The sequence below is a fragment of the Paroedura picta genome, chromosome 4 (assembly GCF_049243985.1).
Source record: "Paroedura picta isolate Pp20150507F chromosome 4, Ppicta_v3.0, whole genome shotgun sequence".
In the NCBI taxonomy this organism is placed as follows: domain Eukaryota; kingdom Metazoa; phylum Chordata; class Lepidosauria; order Squamata; family Gekkonidae; genus Paroedura; species Paroedura picta.
This window is the reverse complement of record NC_135372.1, coordinates 60,655,207-60,680,949: the sequence shown is the minus strand read 5'-3', so window position 1 is coordinate 60,680,949 and position 25,743 is coordinate 60,655,207. Positions and strand designations below refer to the sequence as shown.

The 25,743-nt window shown below is 44.0% G+C and overlaps 1 protein-coding gene across 6 annotated transcripts in view; it reads left to right on the top strand.

Moving 5' to 3' along the window:
* LRRC8D (leucine rich repeat containing 8 VRAC subunit D) overlaps positions 1-25,743 on the top strand; it is an 80,776-nt gene that overhangs the window by 13,864 nt on the left and 41,169 nt on the right. For 2 of the 6 annotated variants that reach the window (XM_077333065.1, XM_077333067.1), the window contains exons 2-3: positions 23,384-23,524; positions 23,845-24,183. The exons of 1 other annotated variant lie outside the window; for it this stretch is intronic. The gene's annotated coding sequence lies outside the window, so the exon portion shown is untranslated. Of the gene's footprint in view, positions 1-23,122; positions 23,299-23,383; positions 23,525-23,844; positions 24,184-25,743 lie in introns of those variants that run through there. 3 more of the 6 variants (XM_077333068.1, XM_077333066.1, XM_077333069.1) reach the window with 3 other exon arrangements.

Genomic DNA, 25,743 nt, shown 5'->3' with positions numbered 1-25,743 from the left:
AGTGATTTCAAATGAGGTGACTATTCCTGCACTCAAATAGTCAAATGAGGCGACTATTCCCGCTAACGGAGAAGACCTTCTTCACCAGTGGCTCATGATGCTCTACCACATCCCATGGAGTGTGGTAACAGGGAAATTTTAATTATAAGTTAAGCCAGGCATGCAGTATGGTGGAGTGGAGTGCTTGGTAAGATTACAGCATCCTTCAATTCTCTCCTTTAAACCTCAACCATCGCCCACCTCCGATACTATAAAAAACCATAGTACCCAAAAGAACCTTTTGGTTATTTTGGCTTGTATAAGGTGCACTTTTTGATTGTATGCATCTTTCCTGGTAGCACCCATCTCTTAGTTGGTGGTTTTTGCCACATTCTCAGCATCGTCCATTGTTGTTAGTAATCCAGCAGCCAAGTCTCTGCAGTTGCTTATGCATCCATAGTAGCTGTGTGTGCTGATTTATGCTGTGGTTCCAAGTGGCTGGGCTGGTGTGCAGTTGCATGAGAGTTCTTGAATTAACGAGGAATACTGAATGTCACAGAAAATATCACAAACACTAAACATAGTATTCATTGCAGATATCATCCTTCCCCATTGTTGTTCCTCTATAAATTTATGAAACAGCCTAAGGGGTGGGACGTGTCCAGCTGTCCAAGTTGGAATAGGGCGAATCAGGGTGCAGCTAGCTTTGCTCTGATTGGCCCTGCCCTCTGTCCATCGACTCTAGCCTCTTTGCTCTCAGATGCCTCAGTGCCTGCAGCCAGCAGCAGGTAAGGGGAGAGGCCCTGGGCAAAGGGTCTTGGTGGAGGCCTTGCTAACGAGGGCCTCTTGGCCAGTTAGGCTGGGCCTGTTGACAAGGGCCTCCCGGCCTGCTGACGGCTCGTTAAGGACTGATAAGGAGCTGACTAGCTGACTGCTAAGGAGCTCTGTCCCTGCTAACGAGCTGCCCAGCCCCCACCTGCCCCACTTGATCTGGCTGTGAGCTGCCGCCCAAAGCCACTTTAAGCTGCCAAGCCAGGGGATGGGAACCTTTCAAGGCCCGTACTTAGGAACGAGCTTTGAAGCTAGTTACAGTAATATTTTCTGCATTACTTCCTTAAAAACTCTTCCATCTTTCTCCATTCTCAAACACTGTTTTCAGTCTGTGTTCTTCCCTTTCCATCTGGGTGTCTCCCTTAGCATTGGATCACTTGCTATGCATCCTTGGCTGCTACATTTTATTCTCAGCCATATCTTTAAGCGTGGTGACCCTGTGCTGTCTTCTTCTCGTATTGGCCAGTCTTCTTTCCATGGACAGTTCTACTAGTGGCAATAGCTTGCCCTCTTCAGCAAGCTCTCCTACAAGCAGGAAGACAAGCATGAGTCACTTCCTACTTTCACTGAAATCACTCATTATTGCATAGTTCCGCAGGGCCTGCATTCCGCAGGGCCTGCAAGACGGAGCTCTTCCGCCAGGTTTATGGTTGAGGCCGGGGCTGATAATAGATCTATGCCTCCCCCGGGGACTCGGGTTCTGGACCCGAAGCAAAACATCATCAGGACCTCCTCTCCACCCGCTAGTAGTGGGAGGGAGGGGGGGGGAGTTGAGCTGCCATTCTTGCCATGCCGGCAATATTGGCAATGTTATTCTTGTTTTATGGGGTTTTAATGGGGAATTGCAATATTGTTACCCGCCACGAGCCGCAAGGGAGTGGCGGGCTATAAATCTAATAATAATAATAATAATAATAATAATAATAATAATAATAATAATAATAGTGACTATTTTGTTGTTAAGGTACCCCCTCCCTGATTCTAGCCTTGGATGTCTACTGTGCCTTGTCATGCTTTGTTGCTCTGTTTAGTATTACTTATCTTGTTATGCATTCTCTGTGTTTCTTGGTTCAAACATCTGAGCATCCTGTAGAACAGGCTTTCTCAACCAGGGTTTCCCAAATGGGTGTTAATTAATTTTTCTTTTTAAAAAAAATTGTTAAACATTTGTCAGGGGATATGACCATGTTGACCTGCACCCCCTCTGAAAATGGCCAATGATGGGCCTGGAGGGGGTTGGAAGGGGCCCTGGGTGAGCATGTATACAACTCTGCTTCCCAATCATGTGACTGTGCCACTTCTAGGATTTCTTGAAGCCTCAAGAATGATTCAGGAGTTCCTCAATGGGAAAAAAATTGAGAAAGGGTGCTGTAGGCCTCCATTGAGGCTGTAGGCCTGTCCAGAGCCCTCGCTGTAGGAATTGTAAACACAGAGCCATGCATTAAAGAATAATGAATGAATGATGCCTTATAACACATAGTTAGAGGCAATGGATTAGCTAGAGGCAGTGGATTACCAACATGGTGGGGCACCTCATTATGTGCTATGGTGTTCTTGATTGGAAATCACAGGTTATTTTGAGAACTTTGTTTTCAATGAATTCAGTAATCAATGGTTTGTCACATATGCTCTGCTGGTTGCTGCCTGACTAACTGACATCTTCCAAGTGCTGAATTTTAGTTATTCTTTCCTAGATTTGCATCTATACAGACCTTGGCATAACCATTGAGAATCCTAAAGTTAACTCACAAGGAAAATATGGTCTGGAATGCCATACTGTAATGTATGTGGTTCGTTTCACTCTCTAGACAAAAGGTGGTGTTATGGCCCAATGTACATGTGGCCCTGCCTTACCATCCATATCCTGTATTGATACTCATATTTCATCACTGAAATTTCCTTGGGTGTCAGGTCCATCTCCAAATTCAACACCATTTAGAGATCTGAAAAAGAAGATAAACTTTTCTGCTTTTCATTTTGGACAGTATAGTTGGAGAACACTAGCTGCTACTTAAGATGGCCCATGGGAATTTAGGGCTTTCCTGATGTGCATAAAATTTTATCAGTGAGCATAGTTCTCTCTGTTGCGATCAAAGTTTTCCTTCCCAACCAAAATTGCTTCATTTGAACCTACAAAAGCCACAGTTGAAAATCTCTTTTTGTCTCATCATTCATGCATCTATAGATTTCAGATTTCAATGTCTCACGTTATGTAGTTTGGTCATCAGTGAAGTGCAATCCTTGCCATGTACAAGGTGCTGTGAAATTCATTTCTAAGACACAAGAGGGAGGTAGTAAATTACAGCTCCACACTGAGACTTATTAAGGTCATTACATGTAGAAGTACTAGCACAAGGGTGTCTCACGTTATCCTATTCCCATGCCAGTTTCAGAAAGGGAAAGCAGTGAATGGATCTAATTCCCACTGAGATTTGGAACTCTTTTCCTTGTAAAGTGATAGAATGCTGTGTGAATCCCTGCTGTCCTGGTTTAATTATACATGTTTGGTTTTTTTTTAATCTTTAGAAGGTGAATTCTCAGGAAAAGGTGCAAATGTTGCACCTTACGCTTGTATTTTGGTCTTTCTGTATGCTCTTTCATACTAAATATCATAAAGTCATACATTGGTCCTGCACCCCTTTCAGTAAACAAAAAGGAATTGGAGTTAGAGGACTGGTGTAATTGGAATACCAATGGTATACCAATAGTATTCTCCCATATTGTGGCTCTTTGGTGATATCAGGCTAGAAAGCAGGTATTCCCACTGTCCAAAGCTGACAGTTTTAGTGAAAAAGCTGTCATTGCTTGGGAAGATTCTTTGGGAGTAACACTAGATCTGTCTAGGTGAAGATGTTCTGTCTGTGACCATTGTTGCCTGTTGAACACCACAAAAGCAAGCTACCTTTGGATATCTCTCCCCTGACCATGGCTAGGCTGCTTTTTTCTAAAACATCTCAGCCTCCCTGTTCTTTTTCTACTTTCAGTTTTCCCTTTAAGTAGCCTTGACTGTATACCAGCCCACATAAACAAACCTCCTTCGCCTCTATTACTCACCTGCAACAACAAGGAGGGTGGAACATCGGATGGCTGTGGATCGATGGTGAGGAGGCCAGGAACTGAGCTCTTCTGATGCAAGTGCTAGTTATGGGATGCAGCTGGTGGCTGTAGAAGCAGGGCTGAAGGGCCTGGCAGGATTGGCATTGGTGGCTGAGGCTATTTACTGGAGGCTCTGGAAGCATAGATGAGGGCAGCAAAGCACTAAAATCTGCTGTAGGAGCGTGCAGAACTTATAGCACCTTAAGGCTCTTAGCTAACCGCTCCACTTGCAGGGCCCCAGATAAGAGGCCCGGCCGCGGGGGGGGAGAGGGAGCGCTTCCCAAAGGCCTGGAAAGCGCACCTGGGGCCTCACGGTGGATGACTTTCCGGGAGCCTGGCAAGCCGCCAGGAAGCTGACAGGGAGGACCCTTTCTAAGCCCGTTCTTATGGACGGGCTTTGACGCTAGTATAAGAAATAATTTTGAAAAATGTATGCATTCTGAGCCATTGCATTCTGAGCTACAGGGATTTGTGAAGCAATTCTGTGTAAAGACAGGATTATGTGTTTTTATGATGTTTCTGTAGATGTGTGCATACTCATAAATGAAGCATGTAAATACAGACATGTGTCTAGCTGCTGCTGGGTGCTGCTGGTCCCCTAACAGTGCAATCTTGTGCAGAATTACTCCAGTCTAAGCCCATTGAAATGAATAGGCTTAGACTGGAGTAACTCTTTTTAGGAATGGACTGTTAGTATGGGCCATTTCCACACTGGGAACGTTGCTGCTCTGGCTCCTGCGTGGGATCACAAATACCCAGTGCTGGAGCAGGAAGAGGCGGGGCAACCTGCCCCAGCTCAAACTCCAGCCTGCAGCCCAGCACAAGGCCTCCAGTGCGGAAACAGTCAGGTATGTACAGTCTATCTCAACCCAACTTGTTAGAAGGCAGTCAGCCTTATTCACCGTTACTGTTGGAAAATCTGCTGTTGTGGCAAAATTGCCAAATGGGGAGTACAGCACAGTTGCAAATCATCCTTTCCACATCCCTGATTTTAATAAGACATGGCCTCTCCCACTCTTTTTCTTTCTTCTGCCAAAAGTTGTTTCATGCAGGGGAATCAAAGCTGTTTTTGAAGTGCAGCAGTATTTTTGAGTTTTCTCCCAGCAGCATTCTTAATGCCTTGCAAACTGGTTTCCCAGCCTCTTCGACAAACAGCTGGAGAAATCTGTCTGAGAGGACCTTCATTTGGCAGCAACACTAAGAAAAGCTTTAGGTCCGAAAAGTTCTTTGGGGGAGTAGATTGCATCTCTTAAGTTTTTTGTATGGTAGCAGACAAGTTACCTTAAAGGCAAGTGGCATAAACAGTATGAAACCAGCAGTACTGCAATGGCAGTACTCAGTACAGACACACTTGCCCTTGTTTGTTCCATGTATTAATTACTTGGGAGAGTCCTTGTTTCTTATTGTTATCTAAAACATCTCAGCCTCCCTGTTCTTTATTGCCCTGCAAGCCACCCAAGAAGGATTAGTTTTGAGAGGATACAATGAAGAATCTGGGATACTTTAGCTTTGAGGGGAAAATAACACAGAACTGAAAGAATTTTTAAATTGAATATCTGCAAACCTATACCATATAAACCAGTTAATTGTGAAGGAATATAGGAATTAGGTATGGAATACCAGTTTTAAGACTGAAAAAAATCCTCTCAAGATACTAGAAGCCAGAAGGCCATCGTTTTCATAACACTGTCATATGTTTATCCAGTCACAGTGGGACAATTTATGCTTATTAAATTTATACCCTGCCTTTCTCCACAGTGGGACTCGAAGCAGCTTGTATCATTCTCTTCTCTTCCATTTACTTATCCTACAGAACATATTTAATCAATGTTTCCAGAGGTTTAATATTTGCTTATATTATTCCAATGACTGGATTGTTATTCAGCTCTTCCTGTAAGAATCTCTCCCCCACTGTTATTTTGCTGAGCGTGTGACTGCTGCAAAGTCACATGAATACTTGATGGCGGAGTGGGGATTGGAACCTCATGCTTCACTGTTGACTGTCCCACACTGGAGCTTTCCCCAGCCCGTGAGCATTTGAAGTGAGGGAAGAGCACTGTGATCAGCTCGCCCTTTTTCCAGATGGCTGCCATGGTGATGATTTTACTCTCTTCTCTGTGGCCAGCTGTTTTGTGGTGGGACCTCTTTTCAACTACAAACCCCAATGGGCAAGGGCTTTGCCTAATTTCCTGAAACATGGGGCAGGTTCCACATTGGAGAAGAATGTTCAGAAGAACCATGGGTAGGGATGCCAGTCCCGAGGTGGGATGTAGGGATCCCCTGGTTTTACAGCTCATCTCATGTTTTTTGTAGTTCATCCCTGTGTCAATATGCTTTGGATTTGTGCAATAGTGCGTGACTAAAGTTTATGTTGTAAATATTTATATGTGCACATGAATTAAAATAAATATTTGTGTTTTAATATCTGTTCCACCTAATATTTCTGGTAAGGCCTAGGAGGAAGAGCTGGTCTCATGGCTTAAGTGCCACTCCCCTTCTCCTTCCACTTCCCTCCAAGGCTCAGAGGCCGTAGGTCCCTGCCAGTAAGTTCCCTGCCCGGGAGCCTCCAGCCCTCAACCTTTCCAGGTCCTGGGAGAAGGGAAAGTTCTCCCCCCCGCCCAATCTAGTGCCCATTGTATTCCCGAATGTAACGGGCTTTGTCCCTAGTTTAATATATTCTCTTGCTGCTCAACGTTTTAAGTTTCTGGTTTATTTCATGTAGTATGGTCATGGTTAAGCCATAACAAAAGAAAAGTGTGGAACTCTCACAAACCCAGTTAGAAAAAGGAGTGTGGTGGTACATTCAAGACAAGCTTTCTGTAGCTCACAAAGTGTTTAAAGGATACAGTAAGATTTAGTGCAGAATTTGGAATCCAGTCATTTTTAGAGTACCTGTTTTTGTTTTCCATTGACAATGATTTCCAGCTTATTTGCTTTTTCCTCAACTTTTGAATTTGAATTTTATTTGCTTTTTTTAAAAGGAGAAAATCTTTGTGATGTGCTTTGTTTTGCTAGCTTTTATTGAAATCCACATGATGCCTGTTTATATAAACAAATATCATGTCATTATACTCTGTTTTTACTTTAGTCCATCAGTGATGACAACCTGGATTTCTCTTATGTAAACAGACAGGAGTAAATGGTCATATGCTGATATAAAACCTTCTTGCGTGGTTTGCTTTAGTATAATTTCTTAAACATTCTTACACATCATTAGCATGTGAGCATAAGTGTTCTCATAAATGGAGATTTACATAAATGGAGGTTTATATGTGTTTGTCTAACTCATAGGGTTGGATTCATGGGTCATTTTCTGTTAGTGGAAAGGGGGTGATTTTCACAGATTACACTCACTGATTACATAACCATTATTTGCTGGTCATATTATTCCTGAGTGTGCCCTGTACGGATGCCGGGCCATAGGAGGACCTGGATATCTCCTGGAATTACGGTTCCTCTCTAAACTACAGAGATCTGTTCCCGTGGAGAAAATGGATGCTTTGGAGGGTGGACTCTGTCATTGTACACCACTGAAGTCCACATCCTCCTCAGTTTCCATTCCCAAATTTCCAGGTGTTTCCTAGCCTGGCTGTTTCCCAACACTACGCCCCATCCCCTGCTGGTGTCCATAGGAGACTTGGCAATACTATTTATTTCTTCACTGACATTATTAGGCTTGTAGACCGCCCCTCTCTGACAACAGTCTCAGTTTGGTTCACAACTGTAAAGCCCATACATGCATGGGGTTAAAATTCAATAGACATTATAAACAGTTTAAAGTTTAGATTCATAGATAAATATAAAATGCTTTGATAATAGCACTAAGTTATTTCAACTTCGAGCTTTGAGTCTGGGCTCCAGACTCTGGTGCCCTGCCCATCAAGGACAGAATTTCAGGGAGATTAGTGTGAGAGGAGGAGGAGGAGGAGGAGAAAAGTTCTGTTCCACTGGGAAAAGGGCTTTCTTTCAGTAGAAACAGCCTTTGAACTTAACTCATAATGTCTAAAATCCAAAATGTGTGCCCGTCAGACTTTGAAAATGGACTGTATGTTCATGCTTCTGAAAATTAGTTTCATGTAGTAAATGAACAAAAAACATTTAAAGTGTTTCATCTGCTAAACAATTGAACAGATAAGTTGTTAAAACAAGGATGCAAAAAATACCAGTTGTATTTGTGGGAATCTGCTTTGCTGCAAATTTAACTGTTTTCCCCTTTATCAGGTTATTTCATAGAAATATCCAAAGCAATGCTGACTGTGGTGAATTTTCTTAATATTTTCCCTTAAAGCCATTTAAAATAAAATGTTTTGTTATGCTTCTTGCAGAAAAGATAGGATAGAGATTATTTTTCTGGACAGAAATATGTTCTAAAACAAATTACTCTCCTTTTAAAATATAGAACATATTTTGATGCTTGTTTACTGCTAAGTGAATCCATGTGAGTAGGATCATTTTCTGCATATTTTACCAATTGCTTTCATAAAATATTCAGTAGGGATCTACATGTTTAATCCAATTAATTAGAAATCTTCCTGACTATAATCCAAGAACTGGAAAAAAATAATTTCGTGCTTTCCATTTTTTAAATAAAATTTCTGAACTATATTTTCTCTACATAAAGAAAATAAGCTTTTTGCTAGTGTATAATCACCTTCTGAATAAATTTAAATTGAAAAGATTCAGCTTGTGGATACTAAGTCCATTGTTATTAGAAATGGTGATCCAGCCATAGCTAAATGCTTTTGAGTCCTATGAATTTCATAGTATTGGATCCAACATGATTCTCCAGCACAAGTCAGCTACCACTGCCAGACAATGCTGGAGAAAAATGTGGGTGTGAATGGAATTAAATGTAAATTCTACACCAAGTAAATCATGTCATTCTCCTGTTTACATGGAGAAGGGTTATATAAATAGCTTTACATTTGCTGAATTATAGGATTAACTGTTTCATAGGATTTGATGAAGCATAATTTGATTCCCTTGTTAATTTTTTTGTACTAATAATATCTGAGTCACAAATTGGGATCAAGATTGCAGGGAGAAATGTCAACAACCTCAGATATGTAGATGATATCACTCTAATGGCAGAAAGCGAAGAGGAACTAAAGAGCCTGTTGATTCAGGTGAAGGAGGAGAGTGCAAAAGTTGGCTTGAAACTCAACATCAAGAAAACTAAGATCATGGCATCTGGCCCTCTCAATTCCTGGCAAATAGATGGGGAAGAATGGAGGTAGTGACAGATTTTATTTTCCTGGGCTCCAAGATCACTGCAGATGAGGACTGCAGCAAAGAAATTAAAAGACACTTGCTCCTGGGGAGGAAAGTTATGGCAAATCTAGACAGCATCCTAAAAAGCAGAGACATCACCCTGCCAACAAAAGTGCATCTAGTCAAGGCTATGGTATTCCCAGTTGCAATGTATGGCTGTGAAAGTTGGACCATAAGGAAGGCCGAGCGTCAAAGAATTGAGGCTTTTGAACTCTGGTGCTGGAGAAGACTCTTGCGAGTCCCTTGGCATGCAAGGCGAATAAACCAGTCAGTCCTAGAGGAGATCAGCCCTGACTGCTCCTTAGAAGGCCAGATCCTGAAGATGAAACTCAAATACTTTGGCCACCTCATGAGAAGGAAGAACTCCCTGGAGAAGAGCCTAATGCTGGGAGCGATCGAGGGCAAAAGAAGAAGGGGACGACAGAGAATGAGGTGGCTGGATGGAGTCACTGAAGCAGTTGGTGCAAACTTAAATGGACTCCAGGGAATGGTTGAGGACAGGAAGGCCTGGAGGATCATTGTCCACGGGGTCGTGGTGGGTCGGACATGACTTCGCACCTAACAACAACAACAACAATAATAACTGTGCCCTGCCCCCAAGACAGCCATTTTATGATGTTACCCAGGAACTGTTCTCAAAATCTCCAAAACATTCACATGTTTAGCACAGCTGAAGACCTCTGTACTACACATTAGCACAGTTATTCTCAACCAGGATTACTAATTGGGGGCAGGGAGGATTTGATATTTTAAATATGTAGAAAAATTTAACTACCCACAGAGGAGTCAGGAGGACTTTCTGCTCATCTGTCTAATCTATGGTGGCCTTGTTGAGTTCACAATCAATGGAAAAGGATTGGGAGGGAAGAGCTAAATCTGCTGCACACCTGTCATTTCCCCCAGCTATTACAGCTGGATTCAGTGCAAGGTCTGTGCACAGCCTGCACAAGGATTCCTTTCTTCCCAAGTTTCTTCTTGCCAAGGTGGCCATTTCTAATCCTGGGAAAATATATTATCAGGTTTTGCTAGTATTGCCAACCTCCTGGTGGTGCCTGGAGATCTCCCAAAGTTACAACTGATCTCCAAATCACACAGATCATTTCACTTGAGGAGAATTGCTCGTTTGCATACTGGGCTTTATGGTAGCTGAGATTAATGTTTTATTCAGGCAAGGTGCTTCATATACAAAAATGAAACTAACTTCTTATTTAACAAGCATTTTATTTTATGAGTGATGTTGTGCCCACTGTAAACATGTGATTTCCAGCGGCTTGGCAGGGAGGCGTGGCCAGTTGGTATCACTTTCGGAGTTGCCTGAAGCCTGAAGAATATTTCAGGGTTTATTCCATGGTCAAAAGGTTGATAAAGGTCGCGTCGTATGCAAAGGAGAAATAATTGAATCTGCTGTATTAATAACCAATGATTGGTGAAAATGATGTAGATTTTCATAGTATGGAATCAGTGCAACATTAAATATTAGCTGTATCACTTTTGTCATGTTGTCATAGCTTTATTGCTACTTCAAAAACAACATTTCTGATTCTGAATGCGTTCTGGCACTAGTAGTGGAGGTAGTAAGCAAAAGACTAAGAAATTGGATGTCTTTGCAGTTATAAAGGTTGATTTGCAGTGTACTTGTGATATGGAAATGTATTACCCACAATATCTCTCTATGCAAGTGGCTAGCTTAAAAAAAAACAGACAAATTTGCAGAGGCTATCAAAATTCAAAGCCTTTTGTCTAACTAGGAAAGCTGAATAGAACCTTTCTGTTCATAAGGCAGTATGCCTCTGAGGAGATGTTGGAAATATACCTGAAGGAATTGCAAAACTTTCTCATGCTCTGATTCTGAGCTTCCCAGGACTTTTAGTCTAATTGAGACAATCATCTGTATAGAAGATATTGCAACAGTATGTGCTGTATTTCAGAGAATATGTTGTATCATGCTGGAGATGCATGCAACACTAAGACTTGTAATTTAAGAAGTCAAGTGGATCATGTATACACTGAAGTTAAAGATACAGTGACAGTACCATGCCTTTACCTAGTCAATTCAGTTTGCTTCAAGATAGTTATACTATGTGCCTGTCTGAATAGGGTGAAGTGATCAAGTGGACAATTGACCAGTGGGGAAAAAATTGGGGGAGGGGAGAGAGTTGCAGACACTGTGCTATCACTTCCCCAGAACTGACATTACATCAGTGACACTCTATGAATTTCCATTAATTTCTGTGTTCATCATCATCATCATTAGTAGTAGGAGTAGAAGTAGTGTTTGACTTATTTCCCTCCAATTCTGAAGCCAACTCATGGTGGGCTACAGTGTCCAATAAAAACCCATTAACACCCCCCCCCCATTAAAACACATAAAATCACAGAACATGTCAGAAAACCCCCACCACCCATCTCCACTACCGGATGGGTAAGGAAGGAGGTCAAGATGACTCAATTTACTACTCATACCCGGGGGGGGGGGCAGCATTGATCTTCACCGACCCCAGCCTCAACCATAGACCTGCAGAACACCATAAGTTCCCACAGGGCCCACAGCTCACCCGGGAGCTCATTCCACCAGGTTGGGGCCAGGACCAAAAAGGCCCTGGCCCTGGTTGAGGCTAGGCACACTTCCCTAGAGCTGGGAACAACCAATAAGTTTTCACCTGCAGAGCGTAAGGCCCTGTGGGGGACATAGGGCAATAGGCGGTCTCTCAGTTATGTGTGTCCCAACCTGCGTAAGGCCTTAAAGGTTAAAACCAGAACCTTGAACTGGATCCGGACAGCAACTGGCAACCAGTGCAGCTGCCTTAGCACAGGCTGGATGTGGGCTCTCCAAGATGTACCAGTGAGGACTATAGCAGCTGTGTTTTGTACCAGTTGGAGACTCCGGATCAAGGACAAGGGTAGGCCCACATAGAGCAAGTTACAGAAATCTATTCTGGAGGTGACCGTCGTATGGATCACCATGGCCAAGTGTTTGGGGGACAGGTAGGGCGCTAGTAGCCGAGCTTGGTGAAGATGGAAAATGCCTGGTTGGCTACTTTCTTGACCTCTTCCTCTATGGTCATTGAGGCATCAATGGTCACACCCAGGTTCCTGGCCTGGGGCGTGATTGTAAGTTGCATCCCTGCTAAGTTGGGTAAATGCGCTTCCAGGCTCAGCCCCTACCGTCCCAGCCACAGGACATCTGTCTCGGAGGGGTTGAGTTTCAGGCAACTCTGCTGAAACCATTCAGTCACTGCTTCCAAACATCTGGCAAATGTTTCTGGGGGGGGATTCGGGTGGCTGTCCATGAGGAGATAGAACTGGGTGTCATTGGCGTATTGATGACAGCCCAGGCTGAAGCTCTGCACCAACTGGGCCAGAGGGCGCATAAAGATGTTAAAAAGTGTAGGGGAGAGAACCATGCCCCAAGGGACCCCACAAGGGATTCTGTAGGAGCACGAGAACTCTTCCCTCACCGCAACCCTCTGTGTCCGGTTATGGAGAAAAGAGCGTATCCAGCAAAAAGCTGTGCCCCATATCCCCGTCCTGGCGAGGCAATGGGATAGCAGTTCATGGTCAACCACATCAAAGGTGACCAACAGATCTAGCAGAACCAACATGGCTGACCCTTCCTGATCCCACTGGCGACAGAGGTCATCCAGCAGGACAACCAGCACTGTCTCCAACCCATGGCCAGGACAAAATCCAGACTGATATGGATCGAGAGCCAATGTCTCCTCCAAGAATGCTAGGAGCTGGTCTGTCATGGCCCTTTCAGCCCAGGAATATCAAATGCGAAACCGGGTGATAGTTGGCCAGGTCCTGCGGGTCCAGCGATGGTTTCTTAAGGCGAGGTCGAACAATTGCCCCTTTCAGCCACCTTATCATAGACACTGGGGAATTCCTAGAGTGTTGTAAGATCTGTGACCATTTCTGGTCAATCAAATAATATTAAAGTACCTGTGACACTTCCGTTGCCTGGGTCTGCTCCCCAAAACTTCCAGGATTTGCAGACACAGGCCTGGCAGCTTTACTTTAGAATCAGTGAATTGCTTGTGAGAGTGAGAATCTTTCACCTAATTTTCACTGTTAATGTGTTTAACTTGCCATTTATTTAATGGAATATTCCAACACTTCTCTCAGTTTAAGAAACCATAACTATCTCTAGTGAAGCTTTCTGTGGCTTCAAACCAAGATGGATATCACCCAAAGGCTGCTTTAAATGTAGCATGTGGTGAATGTCTCCAAAATGATAATGTGCAGTGGCTGATTTTTTGGCACATGATGATGATGATGGAGATGGAGATGGAGGAGGGGGAGGAGGAGGAGTCTCAAAGTGGCTTACAGTCGCCTTCCCATTCCTCTCCCCACAACAGACACCCTGGGAGGTGGGTGAGGCAGGAAGAGCCCTGATATCACTGCTCAGTCAGAACAGTTTTATCAGTGCCGTGGCCCAGCTGGCTGCATTTGGGGGAGTCCAGAATCGAATCCGGCTCACCAGATTAGAAGTCTGCACTCCTAACCACTACACCAAACTGGCAGATGTCTGCAGCGGTGTTCAGAAAGCACTTAATCCACCTGCTGAGCTGCTCTGCGGGTTCCTGCCACATGGAAGGCTTTGAAAAGGGAATTCTGTGGTACGTTCTCTTCCCCATAAAGGTCTTTTGTTTGAAAATCAGTTGACTGGAGAATGCCAGTTTTACTGTCTACCTATTGAAAGGGCTTTGACAATCAATAGCCTGAATTGCTGTATACACAAACTCAGAGGCGTTTATTTACATGACACACTGAAGCAAACACTTTCCTGGTAGCCTCACATATTGTGCTTGGAGCTTGCCTTCTGTATTATATAGTTCAAGTCTTGAATACAGTTCCATGATCCCACCCCCTTTTTAAAAATACCACTGATATTAATTCCTGCCAATGGAGAACACGACCAGTTATATCAGTACTGTGGTGCCGAGGAGTGTGTTCTTGACCACGAACTTAGCACTGTTCTTTTAAAGAAGGGAAAAGGGGGGACTGCCTACATCATTGGGAACAATGAATGTTATTACAATCTATTGGGCTGTAGGCAAAACTAGTTTTTATTTGGGAGTAATCTTGCTGTTGTCAGGTAAAGTTCCAACTGTGGAAGTGTATGTATAACCTATAAATGTAGATACTTTCTTTTTACTGGACATATAATCAATGTATCTGTATACCCTAATTGGACTGTAAGGGTTGTTTACAGTACATTTATTTAATAGTGTAAAATATAGGCTTGCCCTCTTTATAAGGCACCTATTTTTCACACCATTGCAATGTGGGCTTTTTTCCTGTATACGTACAAGAAATTAAGAGGCTTAACGACTTTGGGGAACTTTATAGCTTACAGAGTACTCCAGTTCTTTAGAAGCATCTTTGAGATGGTTGAAATCTGTTCCATTTTGTGTGGAAGCATGCATTTGTCTACAAAATTTAAAATATGTAGTGCAGTTTTAGCAGCTCTTACTCCCAAGTAGACAATTGAAATTGTATTCCTCCAGGCTAACAGTTGCTAGGATTCAGGGATTCTTATGGCACCCACTGCTGCCCTTGCCCACCCATGCACACTTCTTCTCTCGTGAGCCTTCCTGCCACCCATTTCCCTGCCACATGCATTAGCCAGTGCATGTGTCTGTAAACACAAGTTTTGAGAGGACTTGTGATCAAGCTAGTGGGAGAAGAACCCAGATGGGGAGGGTGGCCATAATTCTGTTTGCCTCCCCACCATGGAACTGACTCTGCCTACTTCAACATATTCTGTTTAAATAATAAGGATAGAAGACCATTTAGCTCATAAGGTAGGGTTGAAATTGGTCTCATGTTTAGCTGTCCACATTCTGGCTACTCTCAGAACATAAAGCTAACTTTTCATTTTAACTGGGTATTTAATTTGTAAATCAGTCTAAATGTGCAAGAACAAGTAGTGTTTTCTGCAAACTTTTTGGAAACTTTTATATAGGCCTTTTGAAAATGGAATAAATTTTTATTGATCCTTGTTTATACTGGAACAAACAGGGAATGCTGATGCTACAAGCAGGTTGGAAGGTTCATAGTAGGCATGTGCACTAACATAAAATCCGGACCACTTCGGGTGGTGAAGAATCTGCTTTGGACTGTTAAAACCAAACAAACAGTGCTGCCCTCCAGGCCACAACAGCACTCAGTTAGAGAAAAAAGAAGAAATAAACACAAGGAGAGAAAAAAAATGTGAACCCCAAGCATCCCAAAGCCCCCTCAGACTCCCATGAAACCCAAAGAATAGTTTAGTTTGAAAATAAGTGACGTCAAGCTAAGTGTGATTAGGAAGTGGAAGAAGAAAAGTGAGATAGCAGGAGGAAAAAAATACCAGTAGTCCCTCAGACAAATCGTTCAGTGTCTTCTCCAGCAATGAAGATACTCCAAGGTTCAGTGCAGCACTAGCAAGGTAGCCATGCCCACACACTCTCTGGGAGTCAGACTCAAAGAATCTCCTCTACCAGAGCAGCACAGGTCAGCAAGCCAGCAGCCAGCAAGACAAGCAGGTAAGAAGACCCTCTAGCTTTATATACTCTCTTGGCCAAGCATAGAAGATTTTCAAAAAGGAAAAACCTTCTATCATTGGCCAAAAAATGTTTCCTGTTTTGGAGATTATTCAGAGCACACTTGCCTAGTTCATAGATTTCATTGGCTCTAGAGGAACAAAACCAAATGGGCCCAGAGTAATTATGGAAAAGTCATTCTATCCTTCACATTTTTTTTGACTACTGTAGGGATTTTAGAAAAAGATCCTCTTGTGGTGCAGAGTGGTAAGGCAGCAGACATGCAGTCTGAAAGCTCTGCCCATGAGGCTGGGAGTTCGATCCCAGCAGCCGGCTCAAGGTTGACTCAGCCTTCCATCCTTCCGAGGTCGGTAAAATGAGTATCCAGCTTGCTGGGGGGTAAACGGTAATGACTGGGGAAGGCACTGGCAAACCACCCCATATTGAGTCTCCAAGAAACAGCTAGAGAGCGTCACCCCAAGGGTCAGACATGACCTGGTGCTTGCACAGGGGATACCTTTACCGTTAGGGATTTTAGCAACAAAAATATAGCTTGAAATCACAAAGAACTGAAGGTATTGTTAGGATAGTATTTTCCATTCACTGTGAACAGAGAGCACCACCTCAGTGTAAGTTCTTGAAAACTACATTATATGGAACTAAATATTTCTTGTAGAATTCCACAGAAATTGATCAATGTCAACTGCTTCCTAATTACATTAATGCCCAAGGTAATAATTGTGTGTGAACTGTACACTCCAGGCTTCATTTGGAGACTCGTGATTGAATGCACCTGTATACATAATCCTTTGCACCTAAAATGACTTGACTAGAAATCTTCTTACTGATAAAGGTGTATGGGTACAGATGAGTTCTTTGGAAGGTAAACAAGCATGTAGATACTAGTGATCATAAACATTATATGCTTTTACTTCTAGAAAGCTTTTGACAAAATCTCTCATAAAAAGCTTTTGAGTTTACATAGCAGGTACAGGGTAATAGGGCAGGATCCCTTATGGATTAAGCACTGGTTAATAACAGGAAAAAGTAGGAATATATGAACAGTTCTTGCCATGGAGAGAAGTAAGCAGTGGGGTCTCATGAATCTGTGTTAGGATGGGTGCTATTTGATTGATTAGAAACAGAATAGAGCTGTATTCATTCCCCACAATAGTGGAAGTTGGGGACACCCAAGGAAGTTGGACAAGTATTAAATGGCAGAATTCGTTGCCTGTAGATATTCTGATGGCCATAAGTGTAGATGACTTTAAAAGGGAGTTCAGAAGATTCATCGAGGTTAACCTTTGCATTCAAAGGCAATAAATCTATGAATACCAGAAAGCAACTTTGGAAGGAGGCCATGGCTGCTGTTTTCCATTTGTTTACTCCCATGAAAGCTGGTTGGCCACTATAGGATGGAGCACTGGACTAGATGGAGCAGTGGTCTGATGCAGCAAGGCACCTAATTGTATCCTTGATGTTTATGAGCATTCATTCATGTTGCATCCTCATATGTGTGTGGGCAGATACACATTCTTGTGGGCTGAAATAAAAAAAGAAACATTGATAGAAAAGTCCCATGCACCCTAAGTCCCATGCCTTCCCTATGAAAGAAAACTGGGCATAACTCAGCATTTGTGCTCTTTGCTCTCTCATATTACTTGCTTTGTGACATTGATGAGCCAATATAATTTTTTAAATTCATTCAAAACAACTAGAAAGGAATGTGAATCATTATTGAAGAGTGTTTGATTGTTGATGGAATATTTTTCCCCACCCCAATCTCCTTGAAGGAGTGCCAGTCATCTTTGGCCAGCATGCTAACTGAACAAATTCAACAGAACAGTTTCATTGTCTCACAGATATTTAAAATGAGAGATAAATGTCACTTGTACCCCACAGGGTTTCTTGTGCAGGTTTGCAAGACCTGGTGACTTTTGAGGCAACGTAAGAACTATAATTTAAAAACAGTAACTTTATGTCATATTTAGTTGACAGCAAGTAGTATGGCAGCATTTCTACCAGCCTTAGAACTGAGGTTTCTGCTATATGTGCAATTAATTCCGAAGCATAAAATGAAAGTCACTCTCAAGGAATATCAATCACTTGACACAAGCAGTCATGGACTCTGTGTGGTTTTCGCTTGGATCAGATTTGTACTCCATTCTCTGTCATAGTTAGAATAGCAGGCAAAAATGTTATAGTCATTCTTCGAATTGTGGGGATAATCTACAAAATGCATTCTCATATAGAGAAAAAAACAGATGGGTTCCTAACTGCATGGTTTCCAGCTTTTTTGTTATGGTGTTCTGCATCTCCAAATTTACTTGGCATGGTGACTAGGATTGCCATCTCTGGATTGGGAAATATTTTGAGGGGCTTTCAGCACAAGGACCAATGTTGCCAAATGTTTTCAGAATACAGAAACGCTATATTAAATAGTGGAATTTTGTCATTCCGCATACCTTTAATTTAAGTGGAATATTGAAGTCCCAGTAGCGTTGTATGCATTCCCCATAGATTTCTGGTCTCGCTGGAATCGCAGCAAAGGAAGCGAGATTTTTCTGCGCTTCTTCCCGCCCCTGGCCGTTAATCAAATGGAACAGCCAATGGGCTGTTGTGTTCATGCTCCCGAAAAAACCCTTTCCCTTTAAGAACTGTTTTTTAAAAACACAAACACACGTTGCAATGAATCTGTGTTCAATCATTTCAGAAAGACCTTTTTTGCTGGTGTAGGAGCTGGCACTTAATCGTTTACACACTCCTCAAGTAACCCCCCCCCCCATGGGCGCGATTTGTAGTCGAAATTACGGGCAGTGTAGAACAAGGGGCTGTATTGTGCTTGGGAACTTGCAGACACTTGCAGTAGGGAGCTTTATTTCACTGTTAAGCACTTCTGTGGAGGGACTTTAACTGGAGAAGCCTCGCCCGTTCGTTGCTTTCCCCGGTCTAAGGGGAAAAAATGGCAATCGCTTCTCTGGAAGTTCGGGGGCGAGAGTGGGGGAGGGATATTATTTCTACCACTACCTTGAGAATGCACATGTCTTTTGCTGATGTGTTGCAGCTTGTGCTCAGAAGTGTAGTGGTTTTTTCAGTGGGAATCCACTTTTCCCGATTCCCCGAAAAGTGCTACAACAAAGCGATTTTTGCGGGAGTGTTGTAGGAGTGTTGCAGATTCTGTGTGACATCATGCGGAACATTGAATTAGTAGCGTTTACCAAGGGTAAGACATCTGCTACATTTAAGTCGTGCGGAATGGCTCTGAGATTTTGGGGTTAGAGCCTGAGGGAGTAGGGTTTGGAGAGGGAAAGGGCTGCCACAGGGTATATTGCGATACAGTCCACCTTCAAAGCAGCCATTTTTCTTCAGGGAAACTGATCTCTAACCTGGAGACCAGTTGTAATTCCAGCAAATTTGCAGCCACCAGCTGGTGGTTGGCAACTCTAGTGGTGATCCTTAAAAAAAAAAAAAGTATGTACAAATCTGAAACACTACAAAAGCCTGGGACCCATTTTTACAGTCTATCATTGGGAAATTCTCCTCCCCTGTATGTATGTACAAAAGCCTAACTATTGCAATAGCTAGTAAAATATATACCAGGAGCAGGGAAAATGCATTGCATTGTTTTTGGAGTACAAAGTGTACAACTAGACCACAGCAAAGAACAACCTAAGAGGCTGGTTAAATACAGTTTTTATTGGTCAATTTGTAGTCATTAGCTTTATCAACGAGACCATATAAAACTACTTTATTGATGGATTTTCCTGCATACTGTTCTCCTTTGTCAGTGATGTTTTCCTTCTCCTTCTAAGGTGGAAGATATCTTGGCTGGGAGATTCCCCCTTTGTTGTTAGGGAGTCAGGGTCAACACTTTCTGTCTTCCACAGGACAGGTTCATTTCTTCCCTTCAGGAAACAGAAAAATGGACACAAACATTGAAAACCATCTAACATCCGCTACACTTCCAGAACATAGAATGGGGCCCAACCTTAGAGGTAGGCCTGGGCTGGGAGTGTATTCAGTCTTTTTAACAGTAGCCAAAGGCAATAGGGACTATTGAGCCATACTGGATTTGAAATTTGTGAATAGGTTCACCTGTCACCACAAATTCAGGATGGAAACACTCAGATCTATATCAGAAATCTTGCAGCGAGACGAATTCCTCATGTCCTTAGACCTGACAGAGGCCTATCTCCATGTGCCCATCTTTCCAACTTATTGAAGTGGAATAAGTGGAAAATTGTCATTTTCAGTACATAGCTTTACCTTTCATTCTCTCAACATCCCCAAGGGGATTCTCAAAGCTCCTAGTAAACTTAGTCATTCTACTACATCATTAGTGGATATATATACATTCCTATTTAGATAACTTGCTTATCAGTTCCAGTTCCAAGCAACAAGCAGTTAAGAATGCCCAGAAGACCCTACTGGAAAAATTGAGTTCCTGATAAACAGGGACAGAGGTTGCCTCACTCCATCGTAACTGCTGAAATTTCTTGGAGTGATAGTGGACACCACCAAAAATCAATTCTTAATTTGGACAAGAAGGCACAGAAGGCCTGAGACCTGACAAGAAACATCATCCAAAGTCACCCATTGTCATGGATGACACTGGCAAACCTGATGGGAACCTTTGTGGCCAATATGGAGGGCATGAAATGGGCTAGACTGCATTCCAGGAAGCAGAAACAGTTGTTGCAACCATATCACCTACAGATCATCAGCAGACACAACATAATACTCATAGCAGTCAGGATTCTGGAGTACAACTTAGACTCTCTCTTGCTGTGTACAAGTTGCAGCACAGGTTGTTTGTGAAGAGCTATGTTCTATTATAGTTAATGAATAGTTATAGTTGATTTATAGCTCTGGGAGTCCCGAAACTCAGCCGAGGATGACTCCCACTCAAGGAAGCTGGAAGATGAAGAAGACATTTGTTCCTACCGCCCTGACAATAAAGTGGGAATCATCCAGCCAAGATGTTCTTCTGACCTCAGAGAAGTACCCTTCTTGGTATGTAACCAATGGTCATTTTCTATTCCATTGGATAACTGCTTCTCCCCATCACTATCTTGTTTGTTTGTATACAACAGTGGGGGATGGTCAAATAAATAATATTTGAGCAGTTGAAGATCTGACAGAGGATCAAGACATTTTCGCATTGCATTTTGAAGAATTGTATTTCACACAGGGGCACATAAAAAGCTTTGCATCCTGAAAAGATGGTCTAGGATGCTTCCCTTGAGTCATGAAGATGCATTGCACTTTAATGGAGGAAATGATGCATGGATGTATTCCAGCAGAAAGTGCTGTGTGTGCTACAGAATTGTTTCTGGACTTTCAGTTGGTTGCTTCATATGTTATACAGGGCTTGTGTTAAAGATTTAGTGAGCTGGTTTGGGGACACCATAGCACAAAAGCACACCTCTTTACTTTGCCATATGGACCTCAGGAAAACATGCTGTTGAGGCCAATAGTTAATCGCAGCTCTCCAGTCCTTGCTTTTCTAATGTATCCACAATGAAATTGGTACATTAATCTACTGTGAACGTTATGTGTATTGGCTAAAGCCGTAACGTGTATCTTTGAACAATGTGATCTTGTTCTGCTTATGTGAAAGGAAAGGTTTGGAGATACCCACTCTGTTGGTTGCACTTTAATGGATGGCAAAACAAATCCTTCTGCTCCTCCCCTGGGAGTTTCACTGTCAAAACATACCGTAGCCTGTTGCCAGGAACAAGAATCGGCTCCTTGCGCAGTGGGATTTGAGTCATTTGATGTCATATGGGATGGACAGGAGGCAGAGAAACAGCAAGAGAAATAGGGGGAAGGGAATTGGAGACAGGTGAAACTAGGTAGTGTCCACTGTTTTGTTGCCTTTTCATTTTGCTGTTCAGCGACAGCTGCTGCGGGTGGCTGAAAACACATAGGTATTTTAGAGGTCTCAATCAGTTCAAGAAGGACGTAGATAAAATTGAAAGGATACAGAGGAGAGCGACGAAGATGATCTGGGGCCAAGGGACCAAGCCCTATGAAGATAGGCTGGGGGACTTGGGAATGTTCAGTCTGGAGAAAAGGAGGTTGAGAGGGGACATGATAGCCCTCTTTAAGTATTTGAAAGGTTGTCACTTGGAGGAGGGCAGGATGCTGTTTCCGTTGGCTGCAGAGGAGAGGACACGCAGTAATGGGTTTAAACTACAAGTACAACGGTATAGGCTAGATATCAGGAAAAAAATTTTCACAGTCAGAGTAGTTCAGCAGTGGAATAGGCTGCCTAAGGAGGTGGTGAGCTCCCCCTCGCTGGCAGTCTTCAAGCAAAGGTTGGATGCACACTTTTCTTGGATGCTTTAGTATGCTTAGGGCTGATCCTGCATTGAACAGGGGGTTGGACTAGATGGCCTGTATGGCCCCTTCCAACTCTATGATGCTATGATTCTATGAATCACTGCTTTGCGTGCTATTAAACAGGGAATGAAAGAATAGGTTGCCGCCGCCTTTTGTTGCTTCCCACTCCTTGGCTCTTTTTTGTTTGTTCAGCCTCATGCCTTTCCATAGGCACTTCATTCTCTGTATATGTTGTGCTCAAAACTTTTAATGATGTAGCCACAGTTCACAAGAGCGCCCCTGTGTCTATACTTGTCAATGAGGGCCACTTTTCATATTGGGAATTTTCAGACCATACCGCTAGACCGCTTGACCAATATGACACCTTGACCAGTGGTACATAAACTTGGAAGTAAGATACGATCTGTGGTGTACTCGTCATTGGTATTTGCTTCCAAAAACCCTGCTCTTTGTGTAACATTTAGACCTACACATGCAGTGTAGGAATATAATCACTCAAAGCATTTGTACATCATGTTGCATAGCTCTGTGGGCAACTTAGCTTATAAATACATCTAAAAAACAACAGAAATACTTACTGTTATTTTATTTTTTTAAGTAGCCTGCCATTGCAGATTTGTACAAGAGGGATACAGCCCCATGCCCCAAGAGCGCTTTTTGTGGTCTTTTAAAAAATATATTAAAAAAAAATATATAGATATATAATGAGACTGAAAACATCAAGGATTCTTCCTGAGTGACAACTCTGGTCAGAGCAACAGGAATATGCAGTAAGAAAGATCTGTTCTTCTGCTCTAGAGTTTGCTGCCTGAATCGAGGATGCAGCCCCGTGCAAGCCTTTAGTAAGAATATTTTTTGTTATGCAAGCACATAGACGCTCAGACTCGCAGTGCACCAACTTACTGCCTGGCAAAACGAGCAGCGCTGTCCACCGTTGGCCGCAATGGTCCAAGCCGCCTAGCTCCATCCTCCCTCCCTTCCCTCCCAGCTTGCAAAAGGTGTAACCGCCGATGGTCTCCCATGCTGACCGCGGGAAGTGGTGTGGGTTGGCGATTCAGCGAGAGAAGGCGAACTTTGCCGGTTGTGCAACTGCCGCCTCGACGCAAGTTGTGTTGGGGAAGAGGGGGCATGGGAGAGCGCCGGCACGGGCGCCTTTTAAAGGCTGGAGAGAAGGCAGGCAGATAGCGAGCCCGGACAGCGTCGCAGACCGCAGTGAGCAGGAAGGGGCGCCGAAGCGCCTTGCTCGGGGGTAGGAAATGGAGCGAAAGGCTGCCTGGCACTAAGCAGCCGACTGCGAACTGCATCTGTTCCCTTTCCGTTTTATTTCTGAACAGGAAGCGCCTGAAGATTTGGCTGAAATGACCGACTGACTTCGCCTGTCTCCCCCCCACCCCCCTTTTGGTCCGCGGCCCCCTCTGTGTCCCCGGGAACTGCAGCCTCGGTGCAGCGCAGGAAGAGGAGTGCGGCTTGATCAGGTACAGAAGGGCTGGGTGGTGGACATGGGTGCAAGATTGATAAGCAGCCCCCTTCGCCCCCAGGTAAACAGTACGCCTTTATCCTCCCATCTCCCCCCGGTTTTTGCTGCCTGCATCCATGCTGGCGGCGCCGGCTGCTTGCGTCCTCGCTTGCTGTGCGCCTGGCGCAAATGCGCACTTGGCAAGGGGGGGGGGAGGAGGAGGAGGAGGAGGAGGAGGAGATGAGCGCGAGCGAGCGAGCGGCGATGGGAAAGGGCACGTTGTTTTCCGTGAGCAGGGCTTTGCAGTGAGCATGCTTCCCCGCGACCGGCTTATTCCAGCCTGCGAGCGCCGGCTGTTGCTTGTGGCCCTTTGTTCCTCCGTGCCGCCACCCGAGGGATTGGAGCACGACCCAGGGAGCCGCGCGCACAATGGTGGCGGCGGCGGCGGGCAGGAAGCAGAAAGCGAGCGGCGAGCATCAGGGCACGCCGGCCTTGGCCAGAAGCTGCTGCTGCTGCTGCTGCGGGTGGAAGAGGAGGAGGGGAAGCGACGCCGCCGAACTGCAGACGCGACTTTGAACGGCAGCAGCCCCAACGCCGCCGGCTCTCCTGTGGACTGAGAAAGGGAAGAGAGACAGGAGGGAGGGGGAGAGGCTCGGGGGCCTCTTCCCTGTCAAAGCAGTAAGTTCACCCTTCGGTGCGCGGAAAGGGGAATAAAAAAAGGGGGGGGGGGTAGCTTGCTAACGGGAACCGGGAATTTCACTAAGGGAAATTTTCGGTGCAAAGTTCTTTTGGTTCAGCCATGGGGGGAGGAGTGCCTTTTTGTGTGCTCCCCCCCCCCCCCGTGCCTAGTTAAATGTGCATCCTGTCCTCTCAGAGCCGTGGTGACACGACTGGAAACTGTGTATAAGGCTGTAGTCTAAGCGATCCCTGCTGCCATGGTGAGTGGCATGCCTGGGGAAAATCCTCCTCTTTACAGATAGTCGAGCCGTTGCCACTGACTGCAGCAGGGTCAATCAATGTGTTTTTTGCCCTGACGTCCCTGCCCTGATCAATGCTGCCACATTTCAGTGTTCCCTCCATTTGCTGCCTCTTGCAGGCGGTCTAGATGCAGGCAGAGTTGCTATAAGTAGGCAAAGCCTGGGAAAACAGGGGAGGGGTGTTGGTGGAGAAGAGCAAGGCCACTCTTGCCCTGAAATACCTTTGTGGGGTGGAAAGCAACATTTGGGGGTGTCAGTGTGGGGCGGATGGCTGCTTCTGCCCAGGTGTAATCTGCTCTGCTGGTTCTGTGAACACTGTGGCTCGGTGGGTTCTATTAATAATTTGCTTGTTTTTGTAAAGAGCATCTTTTATCGTCAGAAGTGTAGGAGTGTGTGAGCCAATCAGTTGTGTTCATCAAACAAAGGTTAGAGATGTGACAAAGCAGCCTGATTGCATTTAGGAGCTGCCAGTGAAGTGCTCTCTTTGTGTCGTCTGCTGTAGAAAGGCTTCCTGGTCAGCACTGCTATTTCGGGGACTAGGAGCCGATCAAGGACCAAAGGCCCTATCCGTGCATAGGTCTTGACCCAAGTGAAATTGTAACCACACTTGCCTTGTCCCTTCTCTGCTGAGTAACGACATCAGAGTCCACTCCTCCAATAATGTTCCTCATTTACAATTTTGCTTACGTTACATTGACATGCCGTTGTTGTTCTGTCTGAATCCCCCCCCCTTTAAAGGTGCTACTGGACTGTGATTTTATTGTGCTACTTCAGACCAACACGGCTACTCATTTGAGTCAATCCCCCCTTCCCTGATACTCCTGCTGGGTATTTGTTTTCCCCTTGCAGCAAACAAAGATGTTATACCCCCCTTTTGGACTCCTTTGCAGATTTATTCCAGTGGACGTTGAGTGAGGAGACTCTGCACATGATTGATAATGGGAAAACTTATTCTTCAGTGATTTCCCCCAGGGTCGCCTAGATTACTGTTGAATCATGCAGCAGAAACTAAAGTTCATTTTGCCATTTGAACATGTGGAATGTAATGGTGGTTGGGTGCTGATGTTTTCTTTTTTCTTTTTAAACAAGATTAGGAATTGCTCATCCAAATGTCAGGCAGTGGAAGGGATAAAGCTTAAAGCAATTTTTGCAATCCAGTCTGATGGGCTATAGCTGAAATCAACAGGTCTCCTGGCATTTTTGGCAGTTTGACTTTGCATTGTTGCCAGATTAAAAAAGAAATAGCAAGGCTCCTAGGCCT